We start from the raw sequence: 21,770 nt of genomic DNA, 5'->3' as shown, positions 1-21,770 counted from the left end.
ACTATCTATACAGAGTAGAAAATATCATATATAAAATAAATACAAAGTAACTAATGTAATATATACTGTATTATTATTATTATATATTATTATTATTATACAGGATTTATGGCGCCAACAGTTTGCTCAGCGCTGTACAATATAACGGGAGACAATACAGCAACAATACAGATCAATACAAGAGGGATAGGAGGGCCCTGATCCTGGGAGCTTACAATCTAGGAGGGAGGGGCTGATCCTGGGAGCTTACACTCTAAAGTAAATACAGAGTCATTAATGTAATATATACTGTATATAATATAAATACATTGTAACTTCCTAAATTGAACAGCGCTGAGCAAACTGTTGGCGCCATAAATCCTGTATAATAATAATAATAATAATAATAATATATAAATCCTGTATAATAATAATAATAATAATAATAATAATAATAATATATAAATCCTGTATAATAATAATAATAATAATATATAAATCTTGTATAATAATAATAATAATAATAATAATATATAAATCCTGTATAATAATAATAATAATAATAATAATAATATATAAATCCTGTATAATAATAATAATAATAATATAAATCTTGTATAATAATAATAATAATAATAATAATAATATATAAATCCTGTATAATAATAATAATAATATATAAATCCTGTATAATACTAATAATAATATATAAATCCTGTATGAAATAATAATAATAATAATAATAATAATATATAAATCCTGTATGATAATAATAATAATAATAATAATATATAAATCCTGTATAATAATAATAATAATATATAAATCCTGTATAATAATAATAATAATAATATATATAAATCCTGTATGATAATAATAATAATAATAATAATAATATATAAATCCTGTATGATAATAATAATAATAATAATAATATATAAATCCTGTATAATAATAATAATAATAATAATAATATATAAATCTTGTATAATAATAATAATAATAATAATATATAAATCCTGTATAATAATAATAATAATAATATATAAATCCTGTATGATAATAATAATAATAATAATAATGATATATAAATCCTGTATGATAATAATAATAATAATAATAATATATAAATCCTGTATAATAATAATAATAATAATAATAATATATAAATCCTGTATAATAATAATAATAATAATATATAAATCCTGTATAATAATAATAATAATTGTAGCGAATGTCATAAAACACAGAATTGCAGCGAGCAGAATAACCGACATCAGACAAGCGACGTGCGATTCCAGATCACGCACCTGACCCCCCCTCCCCCCTCGCCAGGTAATAAAATCCCGCGTTACTGGCCGTGGGAAGCGGCGGATGGCGTTGTGCCTCCCGTCTCTCTCGCCGCTCTGCAGTCTGGGAACGAACATCAGCGCAAACATTTCTGCAGTTTTTGGAACAAAATGTGTGTTTGTGGAGTGGCGCGTTACCATGGCAGCCGTGATTGCCGTCCGCGGGCAGCGCACAATGCTCCCAGCGTTCAGCAGACTCCGCTCGGCCTCTCCGCTGATGAGTTCTTTTATTTTGATTTCAGAGGGCGGATGAAGTGCGCCAGCAGGTAATCGTCCAATCAGGGCGCAGCGCAGAGAAGAGGGTTCCCAGTTTATTTCGTAGTCGCACTTTTTGGTCTGTTTGTTACGGTTACAATTAAAAGTGATTCGTTATATCTTTTTGATCCCGCCAGAACTCCAGAGAGAGGACAGCTTCCTGTGCTGCACTCCTGTCAGTGTGGACTACAGAACACCTCCCACCTATGTTATGGAGATGAGGACAGGGGCAGGTGTTTGTAGTGCCCTGGGGTGACAACATTGCTCCTCCATAGATAGTGAGTGTTGTCACCCCAAGACAGGATGGGGGGGTTTACTAAAACTGGAGCACCCGGGATCTGGTGCAGCTGTGCATGGCAGCCAATCAGCTTCTAGCTTCAGCTTCTTCAATGAAGCTTTGGCAATAAAAACCTGAAAGCTGATTAGTTCCCCATTTCTGCTATCAGTGGGAGGAATAGTGCCCCATCATTGGTGTCAGTGGGAGGAATAGTGCCCCATCATTGGTGTCAGTGAGGGGAATAGTGCCCCATCATTGGTGTCAGTGGGAGGAATAGTGTCCCATCATTGGTGTCAGTGGGAGGAATAGTGCCCCATCATTGGTGTCAGCGGGAGGAATAGTGCCCCATCATTGGTGTCAGTGGGAGGAATAGTGCTCCATCATTGGTGTCAGTGGGAGGAATAGTGCCCCATCATTGGTATCAGTGGGAGGAATAGTGCCCCATCATTGGTGTCAGTGGGAGGAATAGTGCCCCATCATTGGTATCAGTGGGAGGAATAGTTCCCCGTCATTGGTGTCAGTGGGAGGAATAGTGCCCCATCACTGGTGTCAGTGGGAGGAATAGTTCCCCGTCATTGGTGTCAGTGGGAGGAATAGTGCCCCATCATTGGTATCAGTGGGAGGAATAGTGCCCCATCATTGGTGCCAGTGGGGGGAATAGTGCCCCATCATTGGTGTCAGTGGGAGGAATAGTGCCCCATCATTGGTATCAGTGGGAGGAATAGTGCCCCATCATTGGTGCCAGTGGGGGGAATAGTGCCCCATCATTGGTGTCAGTGGGAGGAATAGTGCCCCATCACTGGTGTCAGTGGGAGGAATAGTTCCCCGTCATTGGTGTCAGTGGGAGGAATAGTGCCCCATCATTGGTGCCGGTGGGAGGAATAGTGCCCCATCATTGGTGCCGGTGGGAGGAATAGTGCCCCATCACTGGTGTCAGTGGGAGGAATAGTTCCCCGTCATTGGTGTCAGTGGGAGGAATAGTTCCCCATCATTGGTATCAGTGGGAGGAATAGTGCCCCATCATTGGTGTCAGTGGGAGGAATAGTGCCCCATCATTGGTATCAGTGGGAGGAATAGTTCCCCGTCATTGGTGTCAGTGGGAGGAATAGTGCCCCATCACTGGTGTCAGTGGGAGGAATAGTGCCCCATCATTGGTGCCGGTGGGAGGAATAGTGCCCCATCATTGGTGCCGGTGGGAGGAATAGTGCCCCATCACTGGTGTCAGTGGGAGGAATAGTTCCCTGTCATTGGTGTCAGTGGGAGGAATAGTTCCCCATCATTGGTATCAGTGGGAGGAATAGTGCCCCATCATTGGTGTCGGTGGAAGGAATGGTGCCCCATCATTGGTGTCAGTGGAAGGAAGGGTGATTCGTATCAGTGAAAGGAAAAGTGCCCCAAGGGCCGTATAAAAGCAAGCAAAGGGCCACATTCAGCCCACGGGCCGCAGTTTGGAGATCCCTGCTTTGAAGCCTATTACATCTGATCAGAATATCGTACGGCAATCTGATCATTAGTACACAGATATCGTGTGAAATTATTCAAAGGCACAAACATTTTCTCCTAGGATACCAGATCGTACGATTTCCATTTAACTTGTACAGTTTTTGTCCAAAAATACAACTGAAATACATTACAATGTGTGACATCACGCCCCAATGTGTATTCTGTCATACGAGAATATTCTAACCTCTAGTAACCCCTTCATTTTTGATGTGAGACTAACATGCAAAAAAAAAATGGACGATTATTTGTCTGATATTCTCATCGCGCGTCCAGATTTTAACCACTTCTCGTCCGGCCATTGTATATAAACGGCCAGAGGGTGGCAGTGCAGAGTCGGGTGGCCGTTTGTAAACGGCCTCCCCCCCCCCTGCTTGTATGCGCTCCCTGGGAGCGCGCAGCACCGCGTTCCGGTGCCCGCTGTGTCCTCCAGACACAGTGGAACACCAATCGCTGTACGAGACCCTCTGTCCGAGGTCCCGATCATGTGATCACTGATTGGCCAATCAGTGATCACATGCAGAGTAGTAAGCAAGATGTCACTTCTGACATCATTGCTTACTATGTGTGAAATCTGTGAATGATCACAGAGATCACATGGTACAGGGCCATTTACAACAGCCTTGTACCATGTGACAAGCTGTGACCAATCACAGCTCACACAGTATTTCTCAATGGCTGCAGGAATGCAGCCAGAGCGGAGAAATGATTCCTCTTACAGCCTTTATGGGTGTAAAAGCAATCAGTGTAAAAAAAAAATCTTCATCACCCCCCACAAGTAGTACAGTGTCACCATGGTAACACTGTACTGCTAGGGTGACAGTATGTAAAAAAAACAAAACACAAATAATAATATAAAAAAATAAAATAATAATGTAAAAAATGTTTTTAAAAATTATAATTTTTGGTTATAAACTCATTTGGGTTATTTTTTTTTTTACTCAAAAGATAACAGAATACATTTTGGCCAAGATTTATGATGAAATATTATTTATTTGCAAAATTTTATAAGAAAAACACTTTTTTTCAAAATTTTTGGACATTTTCATTTATATAGCAAAAAAATTAAAACTCCCAGCGGTGAATAAATACCACCAAAATAAAGCTTTATCTGTCTCAAAAAAATGCTAAAAAATTCATATGGGTACAGTGTTGCATGACCGCGCAATTGTCATTCAGAGTGTGATAGCGATGAAAGCTGAAAATTGGCCTGGGGGGGGGGGGGGGGGGGGGGAGTGTCCGGACTGGAAGGGGGGGGAAAGTGTCCGGACTGGAAGGGGGGGAAAGTGTCCGGACTGGAAGGGGGGGAAAGTGTCTGGACTGGAAGGGGGGGGAAGTGTCCGGACTGGAAGGGGGGGGAAGTGTCCGGACTGGAAGGGGGGGAAAGTGTCCGGACTGGAAGGGGGGGTGAAAGTGTCCGGACTGGAAGGGGGGGAGAGTGTCCGGACTGGAAGGGGGGGGAAGTGTCCGGACTGGAAGGGGGGGGAAGTGTCCGGACTGGAAGGAGGTGAAAGTGTCCAGACTGGGAGGGGGGGAAAGTGTCCGGACTGGAAGGGGGGGAAAGTGTCCGGACCGGAAGGAGGTGAAAGTGTCCGGACTGGAAGGGGGGGAAAGTGTCCGGACTGGAAGGGGGGGAAAGTGTCCGGACTGGAAGGGGGGGAAAGTGTCCGGACTGGAAGGGGGGGTGAAAGTGTCCGGACTGGAAGGGGGGGTGAAAGTGTCCGGACTGGAAGGGGGGGAGAGTGTCCGGACTGGAAGGGGGGGAAAGTGTCCGGACTGGAAGGGGGGGTGAAAGTGTCCGGACTGGAAGGGGGGGAAAGTGTCCGGACTGGAAGGGGGGAAAGTGTCCGGACTGGAAGGGGGTGAAAGCGTCCGGACTGGAAGGGGGGGGAAAGTGTCCGGACTGGAAGGGGGGGGAAAGTGTCCGGACTGGAAGGGGGGGAAAGTGTCCGGGGGGGGGGGGACTGGAAGTGGTTAAGAAAATAGTTACATAGATACATAGTAAAGCCGGAAATAGACGACGCGAAAACTGAATGAGAAATTTGAATCGTTCGTTTTTTCATCATTAGTTTGCCAGCTGCGTCACACGGGGGTTTTCGGCAGCGGGAAAGCAGTTCCAGCACCTCCAGCACTTAATGTATGTAATGACAAGGGGTGCTGGGGTGTACTACAGGGTCCATTGATGCTGCCTGCTGGGAGATCTATTGTCGCTGGAGGGGGTCAATTTTTTGAGGGGGGTCTTTTGATGTTGGGGAGGTATATTGTTGCTGGTGGGGATCTATTGCTGGCGGGGTCAGTTGTTGCTGGGAGTAATCTACTGTTAGGAGAGGGGTCTTTTGTTGCTGGAGCGCCTACTGATGCTAGCTGCGGGCAGATCTGTTGTTGCTTCCTGGGGTCTGTTGTTGCTGGGAGGGTATTTAGTTGCTGGGGGGGTCTATTGTTGCTGGTCGCAGAGGATCGATTTTACTGCTTTTTTTTGTCATTAATAACAAATTCCATGCAAACTGTATTGTTTCTGTATTCTCTAAAGGGTGGCACTGACAGCTGGGTAGGGGGTGGGACCAAAGAATGGTGCTTGGAGGTGGGTAGGGGGTAGGACCAAAGAATGGTGCTTGGAGGTGGGTAGGGGGTGGAATCAAGGAGTGGTGCACGGAGGTGGGTAGGGGGTGGAATCAAGGAACGGTGCACGGAGGTGGGTAGGGGGTGGAATCAAAGAGCGGTGCTTGGAGGTGGGTAGGGGGTGGAACCAAGGAACGGTGCTCGGAGGTGGGTAGGGGGTGGAATCAAGGAATGGTGCACGGAGGTGGGTAGGGGGTGGAATCAAAGAGCGGAGCTTGGAGGTGGGTAGAGGGTGGAACCAAGGAATGGTGTTTGGAGGTGGGTAGGGGGTGCAACCAAGGAATGGTGCTTGGAGGTGGGTATGGGGTGGAACCAAGGAACGATGCTCAGAGGTAGGTATGGGGTGGAACCAAGGAACGATGCTCAGAGGTAGGTATGGGGTGGAACCAAGGAACGGTACTCGGAGGTGGGTAGAGGGTGGAACCAAAGAGCGGTACTCGGAGGTGGGTAGGGAGTGGAACCAAGGAATGGTGCTCGGAGTTGGGTAGGGGGTGGTACCAAGGAATGGTGCTCGGAGGTGGGTAGGGGATGGAACCAAGGAACGGTACTCGGAGGTGGGTAGGGAGTGGAACCAAGGAATGGTGCTCAGAGTTGGGTAGAGGGTGGAACCAAGGAATGGTGCTCGGAGGTGGGTAGAGGGTGGAACCAAAGAGTGGTACTCAGAGGTGGGTAGGAGTGGAACCAAGGAATGGTGCTCGGAGGTGGGTAGAGGGTGGAACCAAAGAGTGGTACTCAGAGGTGGGTAGGAGTGGAACCAAGGAATGGTGCTTGGAGTTGGGTAGGGGGTGGTACCAAGGAACGGTGCTTGGAGTTGGGTAGGGGGTGGTACCAAGGAATGGTGCTCGGAGGTGGGTAGGGGGTGGAACCAAGGAATGGTGCTCGGAGTTGGGTAGGGGGTGGAACCAAGGAATGGTGCTTGGAGGTGGGTAGGGGGTGGTACCAAGGAACGGTGCTTGGAGTTGGGTAGGGGGTGGTACCAAGGAACGGTGCTTGGAGTTGGGTAGGGGGTGGAACCAAGGAATGGTGCTCGGAGGTGGGTAGGGGGTGGAACCAAGGAATGGTGCTCGGAGTTGGGTAGGGGGTGGAACCAAGGAATGGTGCTTGGAGGTGGGTAGGGGGTGGTACCAAGGAACGGTGCTTGGAGTTGGGTAGGGGGTGGTACCAAGGAACGGTGCTTGGAAGTAAGTAGGGGGTGGAACCAAAGGACAGTGTAAAAGGGCAGTTCCTGCACCTATTCTCTGAGAAAGAAAGGACCTGGCGACATGTGATTTTCGTGCCGCCATCACAAGTGCCCAGTCCAACACGACGGATTTTTATTTTTAAAAATGAAACAATTGATGGCAGAACCGTATCCGCTGACTTAGTTTTTTGCTCGACAGAACTTTCAGATTTCGACCCGTCTATGACCTGCCTGCTTGAAAAAAGTCCCTCCAGTCTAGAGTCATTGTCCTCATGGCGGTCAGTCACCCCCCCCCTCCACATAATGGCGCAAAGTGACCACTGTGTGTTATAAAGGCTGGAACAATCGTGAAAAGCACTTTTATTGTAATGTCACCAACAATCGGCGGGACGCAACATTCCTGAGCGCGGCGTTCAAGGGAGACGGCCGCCATCACCGCCCAGCGCAGGAAATGAGAAAATCGCAATTGTGTTTGATCAGAGCGATATGTGATTGTATCTCCACGCGGCTGAACGCGGCATTCTGGGACAAATCAACACTCTATCAAACTCGGCGCTCTCTGAGACCGCAGCCAATAAAAGTGCGCAGCGCCTTGTGCAATAAATGTCACCTCCTTCCGTAGGCATGGATACATCAACTCGTAATACGCCTTCCTCCACCGTGAACAGGAACTGCCGCCAAATGGAAGATATTCCACATCTGTACAACTCACAATGAACAACAAGTGAACAAGAACTCTTCTCCGGCCTGTCCGCGGAGACCTGGTTACCGTTCCATTGTGTGCCGCCATCTTGCCTGACGCACAGCATAGAGAGTATGAAAGAGGGAAGGATTTCAGTGAAATAGATTTTCCTGCAAATATACTGATATGGAAAAACTTTACTGAAATTTTAGGTTCCTTTCCCAATCGCATCCAGTAAGGGGGGGTTGGTAAAATTAGGCAGTTGATCCGTATTTTTCCAAAACCTCTTGCCTGGCCGCCCACCTACGAGCAGACGTGGTGCCGAAGTGGCAAGTTTAACCCTAGGTTCACACCTATGTGGCCATGCGGGCTGCGTTTTGCGCAGGCACGCAGGGAAAGAAGTCCCTGCACTAGTTTGGAAAACACAGCCGAGGTCCCCAGTACGGTTCCGTTTCCCATTGCGGGCGGCGTGCCATTAGAACTAATGGCACCCGCCCGTGGGTCCGCAATTCTCTGTGCGGGTGGTGCAGGTGCACGGATTTTCGTGTGGAATGGCACCACCCGCATAGATGTGAACCGGGGGTCAAAATGCATGCCGCGTGTGGCAGGTTGAGAGGAGGGGAAAAGCCCGTCGGTGAACCAATAGGCAGAGGTGCCCATTGTGGGGTGTTTTAAATGGTGCCGGGACAAAGTCATCCAGAGCCCAGGGCAAAGATGCCAAACTGCCCCCCCTCCCCCCCATTCATGATGTGCAAGTTTATGGCATCCTCCACCCAGCAGTCACCTGCTTGCCATAATCACTGTGCAGCTCAGTTTTAACACTGGGCACATGCTTAAGTTGAAGGATCTCCACTCCCAGCTCTCTCCTGGACACTTCTGCGCTCAGTGGTGCAGGCTGTGCTCTCTCCCCCACCTCCTTCCTGTCAGTGCAGCTCCTGTGTGTCTCTGATCACCTCCGCCTGCTTTGTAATACAGGAGCACTGCACTGGCAGAAAGGGGGGGGGGGTGAGAACACAGCCTGCACCACGTCCCGGCTCTCTCCTCTTCTCCTTGCTGCTCCCAGCACTGGGCTGACAGGAGTAGTGGTGCCGTTGTCACTACTCCTGTCAGCCTTGTAACAAAAGGAAACCCCCCCCATCCCTACAGTAGATCATTGCACACTCCTTCCCACTACTTGTCCCGGCCATAGTTCTAAAGATGGGCCAGAATCATTATGTTTAATGAACACCAAATAGCTTTTGTGACGGGAGTGACTTTGGGTGGGGGGCCCATGGAACACAGCCCCCTTTGGAGAGGTGGGGAGACCCCTGTCTCAGCTCCCCATATCCCTATTATGTGTAAGTCACCCTGTGCCTGTTAGGGGTACAGAGTGAAATGTCCTGCTATTGAGTAGACATGTATAGGTGGGGTGTGGGGGTTGTTCATTGTTTAATGCCACGTGGTCCCATTGTTCTATTGTGTCTTGCTTGCCAGCAGACTATTATGGGATGTATGTGTTTATGTGTATTGGCTCGGTGGGAGGAGTCTGCTGTGTGTCTTGTTACTAAATGTTTTGCCCCGCCCTGTGTATATATCTTGTGTCTGTGTTAAAATAAAGCAATCCATTTCCTGTGTTAATACAAGTCTGGTGCTGTTTCGTCTTGTATGGTCAGCGGTGGTGTCCGGGGATCTGTGTTCGGACAGGGAAGCGGGAGTCTAACGGAAATACCCGAGTGCAGTCGGGGTCCGGTTCCGTTACAGCTTTGTTTCACCTAAAGACACGTTTCGTGGCTATAACTCACCACTGCAATAAATAGGTATTGAACTAGTAGGATGAGAGGAGGAGAAACGCCCATCGGTGAACCGAATGGCAGAGGGGCCCGGAGTGCTGTGTCTAAAGATGGGCTGGAATCATTAGGTTTGAAGAACCTCCAGCAGCTTTATTTCACCAAAAGGCGCCTTTCGTGGCCATAACTCACCACTACAATAGGTGAGTAATGTACTGGTAGGAAGAGAGGAGAAAAGCCCGTTGGTGATGCCTGGAGTGGTGGGTCTAAGGACGGGTCAAAGTCATCAAGTCTGATGAACCTCAGAAAAGCTTCATTTCAACAAAAGACGTGTTTCCTGGCTAAAGCTCAGCACTTCCACTGTTTATGGTGTTGCATAAATGTTTGACATTTCTGGGTTTACTCTTCCACCCGAGTGTATCCATGTCACACAGACACACTCGGGTGGAAGAATAAACCGAGAAATGTCAAACATTTATGTATCACCGTAAACCGAGGAAGCGCTGAGCTTTAGCCAGGAAATGCGTTTTTGGTGAAATGAAGCTTTTTGAGGTTCATCACTCTGACATATCCTCAGACACACCACACCGGGCACCCCTTCCATTCAGTTCTCTAATAGGCCTTTGATCTCCTCTCATCCTATCAGTACATTACCCACCTGAGAACCCATAGAACCAAATTGTGGCCCTTTGATTGCCTTTATCTGGACCATGGGGCATTCTTCCACCAATTGACACCAATGATGGAGCAGGGCCATGCATAAGGGGGTACCACCAGTCCCAGGCTAGCAGGGGTGACCCAGGTAGCTGGGTGAATCGGATGTGGGCAGGGAGGGTGATGGGCACGGCGTGGGGGGCCAATTACTGCAACCGATCCCCTAATACATGCAGGCGCACAGCATGGACGTATGGGCAGATAGGTACACACCTAATCCCAGTCTTGGCACCAGATGGCCTAATTAAGGAACAGAGCTGAACCAGAAAGTTGTTGGATGATCTTCAGATGATGCTCTGCGACTTGAACCCAGAACCTGTTTTGCCATTGCTGACCTGTCCTGCCCTTGTCTCTGCTGATTCATTTGACCTTGGCTAATTCCTGACCATGACTTGTCTCTGCTGATTCTCAGGTTGACCTTGCTTAGTTTCTGACCACGGCTTGTCTGCTGATTCCTGGTTTGGCCTCGACTAGTTCCTCACCATAGCTTGTCTCTGCTGAGTCCCAGATTGACCTTGGCTAGATCCTGACCATGGCTCATCTCTGCTGACTGATGGTTTGGCCTCGGCTAGTTCCTGATCACAGCTTGTCTCTGCTGAGTCCCAGATTGACCTTGGCTAGTTCCTGACCATGGCTTGTCTCTGCTGATTCCCAGATTGACCTGGGCTAGTTCCTGACCATGGCTTGTCTCTGCTGATTCCCAGATTGACCTGGGCTAGTTCCTGACCATGGCTTGTCTCTGCTGATTCCCAGATTGACCTTGGCTGGTTCTTGACCACAGCTTGTCTCTGCTGATTCCCAGATTGACCTTGGCTGGTTCTTGACCACAGCTTGTCTCTGCTGAGTCCCAGACTGACCTGGGCTAGTTCCTGACCATGGCTGGTCTCTGCTGAGTCCCAGACTGACCTGGGCTAGTTCCTGACCATGGCTGGTCTCTGCTGCTTCCCAGTTTTATCTTGGCTAGATCCTGACTATGACTGGTCTCTGCTGATTCCTGGTTTGACCTCCTGTTCTGACTATGACTGCTACCTTACCTGCTGTCTGTCCCCTCAGCTACTGACTACCACCTGTTCAGACCTGTTTTGGGGTCACATGGCAAAGTAATGCTGGTTGTTACAGAGTGGGCACCCGCCAGTGTCCTTAACAACCAGTGAATAGCTTATTGTTAAGGAGCCGGCACGTGTCGGCTTCCTTAATAATCAGCGGATATATACACAATGCCCCCCTGCACTCCCCCCCCCAAATACACATGAGGTTCACCATTGTGCCTTGTGCACCAGTTAGTCCAGCAGGCCCCCCTCTCCTCCCCTTGCATTCTGGGAGCTGATGCCACTGGCTTTCCTACTGTGTCTCCTCCCTCTCCCGTGGTAGCATTGCTCCTGCAGAAGAGGTGCAGGAACATGCTGGCCCCTATGGAGGTAGGGGGAGGCATTATTGCTGGTTGCTAAGGATGCCGATGGGTTCTGACTCCATAACAACCACCCGCCAGCGTCCTTAACAACCAATGACTAGCCGGCACGCCGCGCCGTCCTCAACAACCAGCTATTCACTGCTATGCGCTGTAAAGCAATGCATTTCACACGTTCTGTGCGTTTTTTAAAAAGCATTTGGTGCATCTTAGAAGTTCTGCCATGTGAAAGCAGCCTAAATCCGCACTTTAACAAAGGAATATAAAAAGCAGAACAAATCAAAATCCTGTACAGCTCATTACAATGAAACAAATAAAAAAAACGAGAAGTGTTACATTTATAACTTTCCATGAAAAGGGACAGAAACAATGGAGTCCTGTCCGTGATACTTTTTTTATTTGCACTAACATCAATTTTGAGGACAAGCTTTCGGGGAATGTTCCTTCTTCAAGTCTGAGCAGTACTCCATTGTTCCTGTCGCAAATGCACTAATACGGCTCCAATCACCCCAAGCGCATGAAAAGGGAAGAATCCCCTTCCTACATCGAATCGAGTCTACGCTTCCTAGAAAACTTTCCTTCCCGAAGGATGGCTCGGGGGGCTCGTTGATGACACCTTACGAAGGCCAAGCTGAACATAACACACGTGTGCCGAAAATATTGCCGCCGAAAATATTGCCTTGGTGTCCGGAAAACTGGCAATACACATCGGCCTTATAATTCACATCTTGGCCACAGCAGCCAATCAGATCACAGCTGGCACCTCTTTGATGAGATGAAGTCTGCGATTCTACATGATCTTCATCAATCCTTCTCACAGGTCCCCTATACATTCCATCACCATTCCTAATAACGAGAACTACTGAAGCCCTGAAGAAGGGCGAGCCTTTCCCCTGAAACACGTCGGCCATTAAATGTTTCAAAAAGATCTTTAAGTGAAATGACCTTTTTGTACCAGGCGCTCCTCAGTACAGGTCCAAGGATGCAGGGAACGGGTCCTAGGGATGGATTCTGTAGGACTCTATTCAGGTTAAAGTGGACCTTCATTCTCTCTGGTGAGCCTACTTTGCCCTTCCTGTACTCCCATGCAGGGGCGGACTGACCATTTGGAAACTCAGGCACAGCCCAAGGGCCCAGGGTCAGTAGGGGGCCCCATGAGATGCCCCTGGTACCTTTTTCATAGGCTTTTTTGAGTTTGGGCAAGGACACAGGAGCCCCATGATCCCCTATTGCCCGGGGGGCCCCATGAGTTGTCAGTCCGCCCCTGGTCCGGGGTGTACCCTCTGCATTGACTGCACCCTGCCTTTCTCACACTCTGTACCCCCTGCTCCCCATGTGACTTACACTCTATATCCCCCCCACTAATCCTCAATGTGCACCCCCCCAACACATAGCGCCCCCCACTGGTCATATCTGAGCTGTTCCCATTTTCAGAGTTTCTGAAGAAAGCCTCACCTTGAGGGACTGCGCCCACCAGACCTCTTCTAAAGTGCCCTGTGCTGCAACCACCACTCGCAACTCCAAACTTCGGCTCCATCTGGACACCCCCCCCACCCCCCTAAGATGCTGGGGATGCTGGGAGTTGTAGTTAGAGAAGGATGAGGAGCAGAGAGAGGGGGAACCAGGGATGGAGGACTCTGAGCAGCTCACAGGCTGTCTATCTAATACAATCCCATCGGCTGGTGAACATACAGGGGTTGGTTTACTAAAGGCAAATAGACCGTGCACTTTGCAGCTGCTTCAGGGCTTAGTAAATAGGGGGAAGCTCTGCTGACTTCCATCCTCCAATCATGTGCAAGCAAAAATGCTGTTGTGTTTTTTTTGCTAATTTTTCTTGCATGTGATTGGATGAGCTCCACCTCATTTACTACGGTCTGGAGAAACTGCACTTTCAAAGTGCACAGTCTATTCGCCTTCAGTAAATCAACCCCCACAGTATACAGGTCATATCTATATACTTCTATATACACAATACTTATACATCTACATGATGTTTCCTTTGCATTCATCTTTCAATGATTTCTGAAGAAACAGACATGATCTGACAGCGATGACATCATCGAATGCTCTGACGAACAATTATCTGAGTTCTGTACCCAATGCAAGCAGTGGGCTGGCTCTTGGGAGGAGTTATGCAAATATCAAACCTGCTTAGGTAACACCCACAAGTGATGCTAAACCTACAGGATTGCATGAACCGAAATCCAATGAATGAAGGGGGTGGGGTCAGGGACAGAGGGGCTGGAGGGGGAAAGAGCTAGATGATGCTGGATGTTCTACAGCCAGGAAATGAGGAGGAGCTCTACCTGACTTGCTACAGCTTCTAATGCACATTGTGAGAAGCTTCCAGTGTGCGGTGAAATGAGAGGAAGACATTTCAGTCCAGAAGAGGAGCCGCTACACCTGTGCAAGACTGGAGGGGAGGAGCCGCTACACCTGTGCAAGACTGAAGGGGAGGAGCCGCTACACCTGTGCAAGACTGAAGGGGAGGAGCCGTACACCTGTGCAAGACTGGAGGGGAGGAGCAGGTACACCTGTGCAAGACTGAAGGGGAGGGGCCAGTAAACCTATGCAAGACTGAAGGGGAGGAGCTGGTACACCTATGCAAGACTGAAGGGGAGGAGCCGATACACCTGTGCAAGACTGAAGGGGAGGAGCCGATACACCTGTGCAAGACTGAAGGGGAGGAGCCGATACACCTGTGCAAGACTGAAGGGGAGGAGCCGGTACACCTGTGCAAGACTGAAGGGGAGGAGCCGGTACACCTGTGCAAGACTGAAGGGGAGGAGCCGGTACACCTATGCAAGACTGAAGGGGAGGAGCTGGCACACCTGGGCAAGACTGAAGGGGAGGAGCCGGTACACCTATGCAAGACTGAAGGGGAGGAGCTGTGTACGTGATCCACACGCGACAATCCTGCAATATCCGAAATGCATTTCGGATATTGCAGGATTGTCACGTGTGGATCACGTACACAGCACGATATTTGCATGAAGAGTGAAGTGGGAGGACCGCTTTAAGCATCGTTTTTTTTTTAAATCTTGGAACTTATTTTTTTCACAGTTGATGTGCACTATTGTGTTTTTTTCACTTTATTGAATTAGGGCTGCACATTTCCCCCTGTGCACTGAATATTCCCTGTGAGAGGGAATTCACGCATGACACTATTGATTGATTGATTTCATTTTGTATTCCTTCCCCGATGTGTATACTAAGGGGACGCTTCTTTATGTATTTACTTTATGTATTTTAATCACTTATTCATTTGTTCTAGTTTGATAGCGCTACACTGTTTATTTTTATTGATTTATTTACTTATTGGGTATAAGGTTAGTGTCAGCAGCTTTTGGGGGCAGGACTCCATTTAAGCGCAGGAGGCTTCTTCTATCTTATTTGTATACCTTCAATTTGCTGCTTTCATCAGAACCTCCCAACATAGATTACTCCGGATTCTTCTCATTTTATGTAGTTAATGGGAGAAAAAATGAGACGTTACAAATCCGTATGTCAGATTCCCTCCAATGAGGAGTGAAGGTTACAAACCGGCTGAGAACACGCCTAGCGAACTCACCGCCACTGATCGATAGAGGAGACCCGGAGACCTGACCTCACTGGGTGTCACCTCTGCAGGAAGTGCTATCAAAGTGTCAACTAAATTTCAAAATGACAGAACTACCAACTGAATTGTTTCGGCAGATCGCTTCTCGGCCTTTTGGCTAAGATCAAGTGTAGTATCTGTTCTTATCAGTGTCCAGTGGGGGTGCTCCCGGCCATTCTAGCTTTGCGGGGATGGTTTTTGTATAGTACCCTCACTGGAATGATGGGGGTCCGGAAGGCTAGTACCGGAGGGACAGAAACCGGGGAGCGCCACGAGTTAAGCTGGGGCCCCGGGAGTAATTCCTCTGGGAAGACTGGAAAGACCCAGTACCTCCTGATTTGGACGGATCTACCTTGGTCTGGCCAGGGGCTGGGGACGCAAAAAGTCCGCAAACTCAGTGCCCCCTGGGGAAGACGCTCTCAGGGGTGTCACTAGTAACACTTGGGTGTGGGACCCCACGGTGTGAAGATGACACATGGCCACTGTTTTTCACCTCTTTTTGCACAGCGCCCTAAGGACCAGGCCTTTTGGCTAAGTCCAGGGCAATTTTTGCTACGGGCCTCAGGGCCTGGTCTGTGCACAATTCGGCACGGAACCATTTTTTTATTTTTTTCTTTACTTTATCTTTTATCTTATTTATTATGCACTCCCACGTTTTGTCACTTTTTACTTTACTTATGTGTGTGTTTTTCACGGATGGAGGGTGTGGGTCCTCGGGCCTTACCTGAAGTCTAGGGGGAGGATGTGTGGCCCTACGGTTCCTTCCTCCCCTGATCCCTAGGGGGTTTTCTCTTCGGGAGAACCCCCTGGCCTAGTACTGGATGTCCGGCTTCGGCTGGGCATAAGGAACGGTGGTCCACCAGGCCTTTTGGCCAGGAGGACCAAATGGGAACCTTGTCCCTGTCAGGAGCTTCGTGCCCCGGGGGATCAGGCGAACGGTCCAACCCTTTCGGGGGTAGGACAAACACACCCCTAAGTGCACTTTTTCGTGTGGTGTTCGCACTTGCACATTTTTTGTGATCACTTACGGGTTTTTCGTTGTAGTTTGCACGTTTGCGGACTTAAAAAAAAAAAAAAGAGTAAATTCTGTGTTTAACGTGCGGCGTCTCCCCAACCCAAGATCCTTCGTTATCTAAGAGGGATTTTTGAGGTGCATGCAGCCTATGCTCACTAAGATCAGACTTACAGTATATGAGGGGGTAACAAAAAGTTTTGAGACTAGTTCTGTAAAACACCAACAGATGGCAGCACAAGGCTGCACGCACAGTCACAGGGAGCACCGACCTTCATAAGTCAGTGTACCAAAAGACATCGTCCTGTGTCGGGAGCTGTGCCACTGGTGCTATTCTGACCACGTCTGCCATTTCATCGCACTGCTCACCAAACACTAGTCCCAGGTGGGGGGAGATCATACAATGTACGATGTGGACCGACTGACACACCGACTTCTCCGTTCACAATTTCCGATCCAGTGTACTGACTTATTCCCAGCTGCCATCTCCCATTAATAAACAGATTCCCTGGATCTGCAATCAGCGTCTGTCTGAACGTCTCCATTCTATTCCTCCACTCTGAACACAACGTTTTCTTTTTGCAAACAAGTTCAATAAAACCCGGCCAGGAAATGTCGAGTGTTTCTTTGGCTTGTTGAAGCAGAACTAAACCCTCACAAAAGAAACAAAAGCAGACCTTGTCCTGCGGAGCTCGGGAAGTAAAGCGAGATTGCCTCACTTGTCTCCATGGCCTTGCACAGGTTTTCTCTCCATGTGCACATCCTATAGGCCAGGGGTAGTATGCACCTTTGGCACACACAGCTGCTGTGGAACTACAAGTCCCATGAGGCAATGCAGGATACTACCAGCCACAGGCATGACTCCCAGACGCAGAGGAGTGATGGGATTTGTAGTTTCAGCACAGCTGGAGTCCTGAGGTTGCTGGCCCCTGCTGAAGACTCATTCATTGAACTTCCGGTGGAAGTGTGCACGCTCCTGCAGCAGGGGAACCTCACACACCGCGGTGACTATGACGCAACGGGCCAGCGCAGTGTGCATTCAAAACTGCTGCATATAATCCAGCCTAGCAGTGCTCAGGAAAGGGTGACAACGCTTTCTCATTTTAGCCTTGGCGGTGTCACCCTTTCATGAGCACTGCTGAGTTGGACTACATGCAGCTGTTTTGAACAGTGCTCAGGAAAGGGTGACAACGCTTTCTCATTTTAGCCTCGGCGTTGTCACCCTTTCCAGAGCACTGCTAGGCTGGATTACATGCAGCTGTTTTGAACGCACACTGCGCTGGCCCGTTGCGTCATAGTCACCTCGGTGTGTGAGGTTCCCCTGCTGCAGGAGGTGACAACGCTTTCTCATTTTAGACTTGGCGGTGTCACCCTTTCATGAGCACTGCTGGGTTGGACAACATGCAGCTGCTCTGAGCAGTGCTCAGCAAAGGGTGACAAGAGAGTAAATAACATGGGTACACCTTTTGGATCAGGGCCGGACTGAAAATGCATGGGGCCCCCAGGCAATAGGGGATCATGGGGCCCCTGTGTCCTTGCCCACACTCAAAGCACACCCAAAAAAGCCTATAAAAGTTACCAGGGGCATTTCATGGGGCCCCCTACTGACCCTGGGCCCTCGGGCAGTGCCTGAGTGCTGGAATGGTCAGTCCGCCCCTGGTTTGGATACACTTTAACAATATATCACCTTTGCAGGGAATGTGGGGGTCACACATATCGATACCACGGGGGGTCGGTTTATGTAAGCCATGCACAACGACTGTTCACAGAGGACATACAAATGTGGGTACAATGACTGCACCGCCCCAGAGGAACTCAGCAGAGGACTGGATCAGCAGTGAGCAGCTTCTACCTCCTGGCCTTGTGGCTGGTGGACGTTGTGTGTATGTGTCCATCAGGGGCGGACTGACCATTTGGGAACTCAGGCACTGTCCGAGGGCCCGAGGTCAGTAGGGGGCCCCATGAGTTGTCAGTCCCCCCCTGGTGTCCATCCATGTCTACCCAAACCTCCAAAGAGTGTGAAAGACACTTTGCCAAGGAAAAGAAGAGCTCTGACTACCCTGCACACCCCACATCCTAAATGACACAAAAAGCAGATACAAGATATCTACAATGCACCCAACACCATCCAGACATGAGCTCTCCTATGAAGGTGAAGTCATGATCACCCCTTTCAGCAAAGATCACATGACCAAATGCCTAGGCCGTGTGACTGTTCGTTGTGGGACCCAGCGGTTTCTGCACTTACAGATTCAATTCCCACGGACACTTGTTTGGGATTACAGGGCACACAGGGTAGCAAGAGTACTAAAATCTACTACACCGAGACTCCGGGACTAAGGGCGAGCTCAGGTTTGGACCGAAGGAATCTGTCGCTCCTCCCCTCTGCCTCCAATCAACTGTGGTTTGGGCAGTCCCCACCATGCAGATACACAAAGTAACAGGCATCCTTGTGACATCATTGATCTAATATGGCCACGTGGCCACTGATGCTGACCTACTATGACCATGTGGCCACTGATGCTGACCTACTATGACCATGGGGCCAATGATAGTGACCTAATATAGCCAAGTGGCCAATGACATTGATCTACTGTATGATGGATATGTGGCCAATGATATTGACCTAATATAGCCATGCGGACAATGATAGTGACCTAATATGGCCAAGTGGCCAATGACATTGATCTATTGTACAATAGATATGTGGCCAATGACATTGACCTAATATGGCCATGTGGCTAAGGAAATTGACCTAATATGGCCATGTGGCCAATGACCTTATTCTACTGTACGATGGATATGTGGCCAATGACATTGACCAAATATAGCCATATGGCTACTGACATTGACTTAATATAGCCATGTGGCTAAGGACATTGACCTAATACGGCCATGTGGCCAATGACCTTATTCTACTGTACGATAGATATGTGGCCAATGACATTGACCATATATAGCCATATGGCTGCTGACATTGACTTAATATAGCCATGTGGCCAATGATATTGACCTAATATGGCCAAGTGGCCAATGACATTGATCTATTGTACAATAGATATGTGGCCAATGACATTGACCTAATATGGCCATGTGGCTAAGGACATTGACCTAATATGGCCATGTGGCCAATGACCTTATTCTACTGTACGATGGATATGTGGCCAATGACATTGACCAAATATAGCCATATGGCTGCTGACATTGACTTAATATAGCCATGTGGCCAATGATATTGACCAAATATAGCCATGTGGCCAAAGACATTCACCTTTTATAGCCATGTGGCCAATGACATTGACCTTTTATAGCCATGTGGCCAATGACATTGACCTTTTATAGCCATGTGGCCAATGACATTGATCTACTGTGCGATGAATATGTGGTCAATGACATTGACCTAATATAGCCATGTGGGCAAAAACATTGACGTAAAATGGCCATGTGGCCAGTGACATTAATCTACTGTACGATGGATATGTGGCCAGTGACATTGATCTACTGTACGATGGATATGTGGCCAATGATATTGATCTACTGTACGATGGATATGTGGCCAATGATATTGATCTACTGTACGATGGATATGTGGCCAATGACATTGATCTACTGTACGATGGATATGTGGCCAATGACATTGATCTACTGTACGATGGATATGTGGCCAATGATATTGATCTACTGTACAATGGATATGTGGCCAATGATATTGATCTACTGTACGATCGATATGTGGCCAATGACATTGATCTACTGTACGATGGATATGTGGCCAATGACATTGATCTACTGTACGATGGATATGTGGCCAGTGACATTGATCTACTGTACGATGGATATGTGGCCAATGATATTGACCTACTGTACGATGGATATGTGGCCAGTGACATTGATCTACTGTACGATGGATATGTGGCCAGTGACATTGATCTACTGTACGATGGATATGTGGCCAGTGACATTGATCTACTGTACGATGGATATGTGGCCAATGATATTGATCTACTGTACGATGGATATGTGGCCAATGACATTGATCTACTGTACGATGGATATGTGGCCAATGACATTGATCTACTGTACGATGGATATGTGGCCAGTGACATTGATCTACTGTACGATGGATATGTGGCCAGTGACATTGATCTACTGTACGATGGATATGTGGCCAATGACATTGATCTACTGTACGATGGATATGTGGCCAATGACATTGATCTACTGTACGATGGATATGTGGCCAATGACATTGATCTACTGTACGATGGATATGTGGCCAGTGACATTGATCTACTGTAGGATGGATCTGTGGCCAGTGACATTGATCTACTGTACGATGGATATGTGGCCAGTGACATTGATCTACTGTACGATGGATATGTGGCCAATGACATTGATCTACTGTACGATGGATATGTGGCCAATGAGATTGATCTACTGTACGATGGATATGTGGCCAATGACATTGACCTAATATGGCCATGTGGCCACGTTATACATCTATGTCACAGACCTTTCCACCCCTTTGTCTGCGGGGCTGGGAATGTCCTGGTTGCAGATGATTGGGCGGGGTGGGAAGGAGTGACAACTTTCTTCTGGGTTCAATCTGAGCCCAACTTCGGAGGCAGCCCGAGCTGATCCTTAATGGTGGCCAGTGGCCACGTAGCGGCACATCGGGGATGATTTAGTAACGGTGTTAGTAAATCGCACGACTGATCACTTCAATCATCCAGCCCAGCGGAAGGACAATTCCTGATTATTTCTTTCATCTGATGATGATTGGCTATTCCGAGGGAGCAGGAATTTGCCTTTAACCTGATTGGATGATTGAAGTGAATAGTCACGCGATTTATTGAGTGAAGATTTTCGACTCCTTTAGTAAATCAGTCGTCTGTGTGAGGCAAGGAATGGATATGTTCAGATTCTATGAAGACTTCCTCCAGCCGTCCTGTTATCTTCACAGTACAGAAGTCGTTCAGCTGACGTCCAGATCTTACGGAGACGATAGTATGTATGGCCGACCCTGATAAAAGGAATCCCCCGTTCTCATTGGATGGCCGGACCTTGTGGGGTATGCAGCCTCTACCCCTCACATGGCCCATTCATACTTCTCATTACACTCACACTAAATGTTCTTTCTTGTTTTAAAGCTGAACTCCGGGACAGAAACTTTCATTTGAATATATATTCCTCGATAGCCACTTTGTGAGCACTAAATGCCTCTGCAAACCCAGATATTACCTTCTAAAAGTAGCAGTGACTGGGCTGTACATAGCCTGTGCACAGAGCAGAGCTGTGGAGGGCCCAGCAGACTCCACCCCTTACAGAAAATACAGGGAGGGGCGGAGACAAGACCAGTCACCCTGCGCATGGAGAGAGTAGAACTGTGGGCGGGGCCCAGAAGGCTCCACCCACTGCAGAGAACTACAGG

At 48.1% G+C, this 21,770-nt stretch overlaps 1 long non-coding RNA gene and 1 pseudogene across 1 annotated transcript in view; one reads left to right on the top strand and one right to left on the bottom strand.

The window, feature by feature from the left end:
• The window catches only part of LOC149441205 (uncharacterized), a 61,990-nt gene that overhangs the window by 19,170 nt on the left and 21,050 nt on the right, over nucleotides 1-21,770 (bottom strand). The window lies entirely within an intron of this gene.
• LOC149441206 (U2 spliceosomal RNA) lies at nucleotides 15,426-15,541 on the top strand (annotated as a pseudogene).

Source organism: Staurois parvus, unplaced genomic scaffold (assembly GCF_062004578.1).
Source record: "Staurois parvus isolate SC_StPar_1 unplaced genomic scaffold, SC_StPar_1.0 ptg001013l, whole genome shotgun sequence".
Classification (NCBI taxonomy): Eukaryota; Metazoa; Chordata; class Amphibia; order Anura; family Ranidae; genus Staurois; species Staurois parvus.
Note: the sequence above shows the minus strand (reverse complement) of the source record. Positions and strands in the feature narration are given on the sequence as shown.